The sequence below is a fragment of the Panthera leo genome, chromosome C2, assembly GCF_018350215.1.
Source record: "Panthera leo isolate Ple1 chromosome C2, P.leo_Ple1_pat1.1, whole genome shotgun sequence".
Taxonomy (NCBI): Eukaryota; Metazoa; Chordata; class Mammalia; order Carnivora; family Felidae; genus Panthera; species Panthera leo.
Window position 1 is genome coordinate 127,717,761 of NC_056687.1, and position 9,786 is coordinate 127,727,546.

Genomic DNA, 9,786 nt, shown 5'->3' on the forward strand with positions numbered 1-9,786 from the left:
GAAAACCCTAAACCTTCCACCAAAAAAAACCTATTTAAACTAATAAATGAATTTAGTAAAGTAGCAGGGTACAAAATCAACATACAAAAATTAGATGCTTTTCTAAAACTGTAAGTCATTAATAAAAGAAATGGAGAAGACACAAATAAATAGAAAGATATTCCATGCTCATGGATTAGAAGAATTAATATTGTTAAAATGTCCATAGTGCCCAAACCAATCTACAGATTCCATGCAACCCCTATCAAAATTCCAACAATATTTTTCACAGAAATAGGACGAATCTCCTAAAATTTGTGTGGCACAATAAAAGCCAAAGCAATCTTGAGATAGAAGAACCCATCTGGAACCATAATGCCCCCAATTTCAAATTATATCACAAAACAGTACAGTACTGGCATAAAAACAGACACTGATCAATAAAACAGAATAGAGAATCCAGAAATAAACCTACGCATATATGGTCAATTAATTTACAAAAAAAGGAGGTAAAAACATACAGTGGGGAAAGGACAGTAAATGGTGTTGAGAAAACTGAACGGCCATATGCAAAAGAATGAAACTAGACCACAGCAAAGGAAACCATCAACAAGATGAAAAGACAACCTACATACTTTCAAATCATATACCAATAGGAGAAGATACATACTTGCAAATCATATACCAATAAGGGGTTAATATCCAAAATATATGAAGAACTCATAAAACAACAGCAGAAAACAAGCCAATTAAAAAATGGGCAGAAGACATGAACAGACATTTCTCCAAAGACATCCAGAGGACCAAAAGACACATGAAAAGACACTCAACATCACTCATCACACAGGGAAATGCAAATCAAAACCACAATGAGATACCACCTCACACCTTTCTGAATGGTGATTATCAAAAGGCAAGAAATAAAAAGTGTTGGTGAGGATGTGGAGAAAAGGGAAGCTTTGTGAACTATTGGTGGGGATGTAAACTGGTGCAGCCACTAAGGAAAACAAAATAAAGTTTCCTCAAAAAGTTAAAAATAGAACTACCATATGCTCCAGCAATTTCACTTCTGTGTATTTATCTAAAGAAAGTGAAAACAGTAATTCAGAAAGGTATATCAACCCTATGTTCATTATCTACAATAGCTAAGATATGGAAATAACTTGTATCCATTGAATGAATAAGATATGGTGCATGCGTGCACACACAAACACACACGCAAGAATACTACTCAGCCATAAAAATGAATAAAATCTTGCTATCTGCAACAACATAGATGGACTTTGATGGAATCAGGCTAAGCAAAATAAATCTGAGAAAGACAAGTACCATATGATTTCACTCATGTGTGGAATTCAAAAGACAAAACAAATGAACAAACAAAATAAAACAAAAATCATAGATACAGAGAACAGCATGGTGGTTCCCAGAAGGGAGCGCGTGTGCGTAGGGGGAGAAAGGATGAAGGGGCTCAAGAGCCACAAATTTCCATTTGTAACATAAATAAGTAATGGGGATATAACGTACAGCATGGTGACTAGCTTCAATAATATTGTAGAGAACACTTGAATGTTACCAAGAGAATAAATCCTAAAAGTTAACTGTAGTTTATGATGAATAGTAACTGGACTTACTGTAGTGATCATTTCATAATGTGCACAAATATCAAATCGTCATGTTGCTCACCTAAAGCCAATGTAATGTTATATGTCAATTATACCACAATAAAAAATTTTAAAAAAAGAAATGCCATATTTATTTGAATGTAGAAAGGTCAAGCACTGTTTGGAGAATTTTTGTTTCAGGGATGAGATAGAGATAGAGATAGAGATATACCTAAAAAAACTCATGCATACATACACACACACACACACACACACACACACACACCATATTCATGCATCCACACAGACATACATACACAGAGTGTGTGACAGAATCAAGATAATGTATTTTTTACCACATACATCATGGTCAAAAAGTTTTAAAGTCAATCTTAGATCTTGAACTTTTTCAAGAATCTGAGAAAGACTATAGAAACTCTTCTGAGAAAATGTGCCCCTAACTCTCTGACCTCTGGGAGGTCCATGCAAAGACCCTGGGTTTGGAGCACGTCCTGGGCAATGACTGTGAGCAGAGCAAGGACAGGCCGGTGGGATTTTTTGCCTTCACGTCCACTATGGTCAGCCCAGAGGGCAGTGAATGGGCATTCTGAACACATCTGCTACACTGAATAAATGAACAAACAGCTTCCTCCTGACATATAACCTCCACATGGCCTCTCCCACCCCTTCATTTTCTCGGGGAGAAAACTCTCATGGGGAGACTATTCTCCACCTGCTGTTTTGGCTCTTATGAAAAGTAAGGAGAAAGAGCAGATTTCAGGGCAATAGAATAATTAATGTCTCTCCTTCGAGTCCACTGACTTCTTTTTTCCTCTGAGCCTGTGGCTCCTTAAAGAATTAGAGCAATCATAGAAAGACTGGGAGGGGAGGCAGAGGGAGGGAGGGGGAGGCAAACTGGAAGAAGAGGAACCAGCAGTGCATGTGTGCAAAGGTATCCCAACAAACAGAGGAAAGGCCAGCCAGCGAGCTCAGGGAAGAAAACAGCCAGCCCTGAAGTAAAGAAGCCCTTCCTTACATCTGGGAACAAGGGTTCAGGTCTTCCGGAGCCTTCTCCTGACACTGGAATTGCTAAGCACGGTTCAGAACTCACAGAACAGGGGATTAAAGGAAAGGAGGGGAACAGAACCTCACATGAAAGCAACTAAAGGCAGCGGGGCTCAGAAGAGGAGCAGAGGAGGTGAACAAACATCAAAAGGCCTAGTACTGGGCCTAGAACAAACATCAAAAGGCAAAACACCATCTCTGCTGTTCTCAGCGTAACAGAGGACAGAATGCGCCACTTTCCCCAAAGCGTTTTTCCCTGACGAGAAAGATTCCATCCTGACACCAGTGGAGGCACTGCCATCTCCCACAGCACGGTCTCTGAGCCCCCCACCTGCCCGCCACCCACCTCCCCGGTGAACGCTGACTGGAAGCTGGGAAATGGAACACAACTGTTGTCGCCACTGTTATTCTCCATCTTACAAGGGACGTAGTGGGACAAGGGCCACAGTCTGGGCATAGGACACTGACACACAGCAGGCCTGCTTTCCCTGGTCTCTACATTAAATACGAAGCTGGGGAAGAAGATACATTAGAAAGAAGGAACAATGCTTTGCAGGGTGTGCCACACCTGTTCTATTTCCAGGCTCTCAGGTAAAAGACGACATTCAAAATGTTGAGCTTTCCCAAGGCTTGTTCCAGGAGGTCTGGAATAATAGCCACTCTTCCCCGGAACCAAGTACAGTAAAAGACTGTTAAGTCTTTAAAAACCCAACACAAATATTGATTCTCCTTTTACCTAATTTCTTCCTTCTTTTGTTCCTGGTGGAGCATGCTTCCATTTAAGAGCACTGGGTTTAAAAGACAAGCATACATAAGGTTATTGATTTCCACCTAAGAACGCGGCTGCTTTTGAAGTGAGCTCACATCAAGTAAGCGGGGGTCCAGGTGATGGCCCTGCGATCCCAGCCTCTGCAGGCGGGGACTGCTGGACAGAGACAGAAGGGGCTCTTTGACACACTGACACTTTGTTCGTGTCAAAATAGAGCTCTTCCTTAGAAGAGTGAAATATATTATTGTTAAAGTTTGAAAGTTAATGAGTAATTATAAAAATCAATGGATACAAAATAAGTAAAGGTCAATTACTACCGTTAGAAAAACACAGTCAACTATACAAGAAAGATGCAACTTACTGCTATTTTTAACTGATACCCTGACATCTACAAAGGAACTGAAATGGCTTGTATATAAGTAATTGTAATACGATGTGAAACAGACCAATCAAGGCCAACATACAGACTTAGAGGAGCAGCAAGAAGACATGTCTAAGTGGGCCTTGGGGAGTAGGTGGCCAGGGACAGTTTTGGAGAAACATCTTATTACTTCCAGCAATTTACCAGTTAGCTGGGAGACTAGAGTGGCTGAGTGGAAGGTCTTTGTACACACAGGCCTGGTGAGAGATGAGGAGAGACAGGAAGACAAAAGGGAAGACAGAGGTGGCACGAGGCCACGAATGCCAGATCTGCCATCAGGGGAGTCTAGGGCCCTAGCTGATGTCCAGGCTCCCCTGGAGCAAAGCTACACACAGGCGCTGGCTCTCACAGCCACAGCGCCAAGGACGGCCCCAAGTTCCATCTTAAGTGGAAGAAAAATAGCACCTACAAATGTCCATGTGACTTTGGGTCAAAGTGACTCTGCCAGGAGTGGTACCTGCAAAGTCCTGAGTGTGTCCTGCAGCCCTTCCTATTCAGGGCCCCAGGAGGACAGCCCCTGACAGCTAGTACCTGCTGTGAGCCCCTCTGACTCCAGGAGGAGGAGCAAGAGGGTCACCAACTGTGCCATGGAACTGAGGAACTCTGCAAGAGAGACATCCTGCTCCCAGGGCCGAAAGCCAGCCTTCTTGATCCCCAAACCCCAAGAGGTACAGCAACATGTCCGACTGACCCTCTAGCTACCCATGGCCAACACTGGTGCCCCAGGCCACCGGGCCATATTGGCTGCTATGGTTGGAAGCACTTTAATTAGTATTCTATTTTAATTGATGATATATTTTAATTGATATTTCAATTTAATTGAAGTTTTATTCTAATTGGGTATCTTTTTTTTTTGACCTTACAAAGGTTAAACCAAAAAAAGAATAATAGCTTGCCCATAAAAGTAATTCTATGACCAAACAAGCCAGTAGCCCTGGGGCAGAACCATGGTTAAGACAGGTGTAAGTCTGTTTTAGGGCTGTAGGGAGACAGACTAAGGAAGTCCATGGGATACACACTTCTGACCTCTTTGGGCCAACTCAAACTGCTCCCTCTCCCTCCCTGCTGGCCCCAACTCCAAACCTGCCCAGCCACTCCTTCCCCAGAGATTCAGGTGCTTCTCCCAGACATCAACCCCATTTCGAGACACCCAGGTGGTGTTGTCCCTGAACCCCATCACCCTTTGCACTGGACCACATGCTCCTGGCAGACAGGCAAGGCCCCAGGCAAGCCCTATGATCTCTTACTTACCACAGCATCCCTCCATCACCCATGATGCTCAGCAGTTTCTGATACTCTGAGAATTGATCATGTGCAGGGGCAGCAGTGAGACCAAGATAAACGTTATAAGGAATCCCTAGAGCAGAGGCCCCACCCCAGGCCTGGCTGGGAGGCTGCTAAGTATTTCTAAGGGCTCCTCTTGACTCCTCCAAAATGAATACCCAAGTTACATATTGGTCAGAAGCCCAAGGACCGCCATATTACAAGTGAGCTATTCTTGTAGCCCAACAGTGCTGAACACATCTTTGCCACCTCTGGAGGTGAAGGGGTTCTCTTCCTGTCTCTCCTTGGCCCCGTCCAGTCCCTAACTATTCCATACACCTCCTTTCCAGTTCTTTTTCTGGAACCTGCATGGCTCCCCTTATTCTGCTGTTTGCCTCCCCTAGCTGGCACTGCAAATTCTCAAATTTTGGTTGCTGAAACTCAGGTGAATGGTCTATACCTAGAGGTCCACTTCCTCCTTGTCCCTGGTGATGTGGATTCCGTCCCACCATGCCAGGAAACAAGCTTGCCAAGGTTGCTCTTTGCACCCCCCTTTGCTGGTGGTCTTGGACACATTCCATGCACTAGCCTGCCTTCTTTTTTTTTTTCTTTTTCCTTTTTTTTTTTTAATTTTTTTTTAAACGTTTATTTTTGAGACAGAGAGACAGAGCATGAATGGGAGAGGGTCAGAGAGAGGGAGACACAGAATCCGAAACAGGCTCCAGGCTCTGAGCTGTCAGCACAGAGCCCGACGCGGGGCTCGAACTCACAGACCGTGAGATCATGACCTGAGCCGAAGTCAGACGCTTAACCGACCAAGCCATCCAGGCGCCCCTAGCCTGCCTTCTTAAATTCCCTGGCCCTCGCCAACTCTAGAAGGACACTATTGTCTTTCTACTGCATCTCCTTTTTCCTGTTCCCAGAGTCACACCCCCTGCTCTTCTAGACCCCAACGTGGCTCTGCATGTATGTGCTCCCCGACCCCATTCCCCACTGCACTCAATCATGATCCCAAACCCAGCTGCAAACCCAGCCCTGCCCTCCTCCAGGCACTCCAGCCCACCGATTTTCTGCCATGTGCCCCATTCTTCATGCTCTCCCCTCCTCACCGCCTCTTGCACACCGAGCACTTCTTGGGGAACCACAAAAAGTAAAACAGGCAGCAAACATATGCAGATTAAACAGTGAGGCCTGAAGTACTACTTTTCATCTATTAAATCTGGGGTGAGCCTGGGTGCATGGTGGGTGTGACAACTGGTGACAGGCTCTAGTGTCACTCACAGTGACAGTACCAAGTAACCTTTTTGGAAAGCATTAAGTGGAGCTGTTTCGTGTGCCAGGGTTAGGTTTGAAGGTCCCTATGGTCAAAACTGTCCTTGAGAGTCAGTGAGGAAGGCACCACACTGGAGACCACCATGTCATCTTTCCACATCTCCAAGCAGCCCAGAAACAGATGGCCTCTTTCTTTGGCTGGGTGCCAGATGAAGCAGTTGGTATACACTTAGGTGCCAGAGAACACAAAAACCACGCATCTTTAACACCAGAATCTTTAATTAGGGTGTGGGGAGAGACTTCCAGAATGGGAGGCTTGCAGGAGGAAGGCAGGCTGAAGGGTCAGCAGAGTCTGTGCCCCTTTCCCTCTGTGTGTGTGTGTGCGTGTGTGTGTGTGTATTTCTACATTTTCCCTTTTGTTAGAGTTGAATTAAGATCACTTAAACGTACATATGATGTAGCTCTGTACTTTCAACAGCTATCAAGGCATTCAAAATAATCCATTCTTAAAAGTTTACCAGAAGAAATAAAAAGCAGTATGAAGGAAAGCTAAATACAGATATATTTATCCCAATTTCATAAAACAGGGGAGTGGTTAAATATTATGTAGCCCCTTGATGGACTATGACAAAGCTATCTAAAATGAAAATTACAGAGATTATATAGAACAAGGAAAATACACACATTAAATTTATATGCATCTGGACTAGAAGAGGAAACACCAAAAAAAAAATGAACTTAGGGATTTTATGACATAAATCATTATTTTAAAAAAGGAGGAAATTTGCAAATAAATGCCTGTTAATTGAATGAGTGATTACTCTTGCATAGGGAAATTCAAAGTCTTAATGGTGCAGCTGGCAGGCTCCAAGGGGACAGAAGACAGGGTCTTGAGTCTCAGAAGGAAGATGCTATGAATCCTATTACTGGCTGCTGCAGGCTCCAACAGAAGGGTCCTTGAATGGGGAAGGAAGGCAGGCGTCTCAGCCAGGGGCATGGGGGCATCAGGCTTCAGAGAGCAGCACCCTGGGACCAGCCCTCTAGAGATCTCAAGCCTGGAACCACTGAACCCAGATCAGGGCACAGAGCTGCCACACATCTTGACCAGAATGAGCTAGAACAGGCTGGAAGCTCCTACCACTCCCCAAGTAACTTCGAGCAGGATGAGTGGGGTGGAGTTTCATTTTTGGCTTCTGATAACCACCACCCCAAGGCTGTGTTTGAGAAGAATTTTCTCTGCTATTTGGAGACCATCGTTTGACGGTCATCCAGCGAGGCCTAAAGAGGAGCAATAATTGGAGAGGGAGGGAGGAGAGAAGATATGATACCACATGTCCCTGGGTCAGAGCCTAAAACAGCTAGCTGAGAGACGCTGCTGACAAGAAGGACACAAGAAATCAGGAGAAGTGCAGGGTGTTTTCCTGCCCCAAGGAAGTGGACAGGAGAAAGAAAAAGCCCTCTAAATCAGAGGTTAACACCTCCCTGAATTCCGTCCCACTTCCCCCATGGGTCTCAGCTCATTTGGCAGTGCAGGTAAGGAGGACTTGGTGTAAGCAGCCTGCCCCACACATGTCTGTGCAGCACACAGAGCTGGAGCCCACCCAGGATTCCCACGCTCCGGTGGGGACGGCCCAGTGCTTCCAAGGGGACTGTAGGCTGGGCTTTGAGGACCCGCGGGGGGGATGTCCTGGCTAGAGACCCTGGCTGGCTGGTCCTGGCTCCAGCGCCATCGCTGACTCTGTGGTCACTTGCCCTCCCTATGCTGTGCCAGTTTCCTCAACAGTCAGATGAGTGGACTTGACCAGCTCTCAACAGTCCTTTCTTGTGCCTCTGTCATTTCGTGCTGTTATTTCTAGCTGCCTTTCCAAAGAAGAGAAGCTTTCTTGTGCCCTTTTCTGGAAGTGATTTTTGGGTCAGGTTATATAAGCTCCAAGATCCTTCTGTTGGGGCTGCTCTGTGGGCTGCTGATGGGAACAGATTTTAAATCATCCCTTGCCATGTTGAGTGCAAACACACCATCACTTCCGTGCCTAACAACACCAGCCATCAATGAAACTTCATATTTAGCAGATGTTCAGCAGTAATTACCTGGACATCAGATATATTCTTCCTGTTTAATTACTCGGCTATGGTAGCCCCAGATGCCCTCCCACGTGCCACTGTGAGTGCTCACATAAATACACTCAAAGCATTGCCTTTGATTCCAACCAGTTAGGGAACGAAATGAGCACATGGGATGATTGCAGAACAGGTTTCTGGGCCCCAACCAAGGAGTGCCTATCACCCCAACCTACGGTGATCTCCTGGAGATGACAATAATGATGATGATAATGTTGATGGGACCATAATGCTTGCAAAAAAAGTTGTCAGCCTGGAGCAGTTCTGGAAGACTTAGGTGGGGGGTATAGAACAGTCTAAGGCCCCCTGGACAGCTTCCACAAAGCTTACCAAATTCGCATCATCTTTCATGAAATTACCCCAGACCAAGTCAGACCCACAACTATGGTAATTTTTGCTAATAACATTCACAAAGCGTGATGTATAACCAGGATGTCAATGTGTTGCTTCTAAATGAAATGAGTAACCATCCAGGTAGCCAGAAAACCTATGTTAACTCACCAGCACACACTCTCTCCCTAGAGACAAGCTACATAGACAGTCACATTATCCAACAGGTACAGGGAAATTGATGACAGAATTAAATACTTAACAGCATCAGCATCCAGTAGGCTATGCCTTCACCTCTACCTTAGGGATATACCAGGAATCACTTCTGAACAGGTGCTTGGGACAAGCACTGCCCTCCAACATGGTGCTGAGAGGGACACTGCCAGTCTTTGTTTCTGTTCTCATGATTAACCACGCCATCCCCCGATTATCCAGTGCCGTCAGGCCCAACTTCTCTGCCCTCTGCTCAGGGGCATATGCCAAGTTGGCATCCAAACAGAGGAAACCACAGAGTGGATCAGAGGCCAGCACTGCGCCCAAGGCCAACACCCTCAGCCAGTCAGTGGCCATTCCATTGCCTGCTGAGAGACATGATTCGTCCACCAGTAGGCCTGTATCAGGACTCTGAAGTAAGGCCTGCAGGGCTAAGGCAGCTAGCAGGAGGCTAGGCCACGTGGAAGACATGAAGAAGGGCTGGACAGGCTGGGAGGAAGCAGGAACTCAGAGGGAAGGAGAAGACTCTAAAAGAAGAGGGAGGGTATATGCCCAGGGGAGCAGACAGAGAGGAGACAGGCATGAGCAAAATCTGAGCTTCATGCTGCATCAGTGGCAGCCTGGGCTCTCCCAGGAGCTGGCCCCACTGGAACTCGCCGGGCACTGCCCTCCTGGGGCCGGCTCACTCAGCTTTCCCCACTTGCCTGGCATCAGGCCCTTACCACAACACCCTGCCCGATTAGTCACTTGGG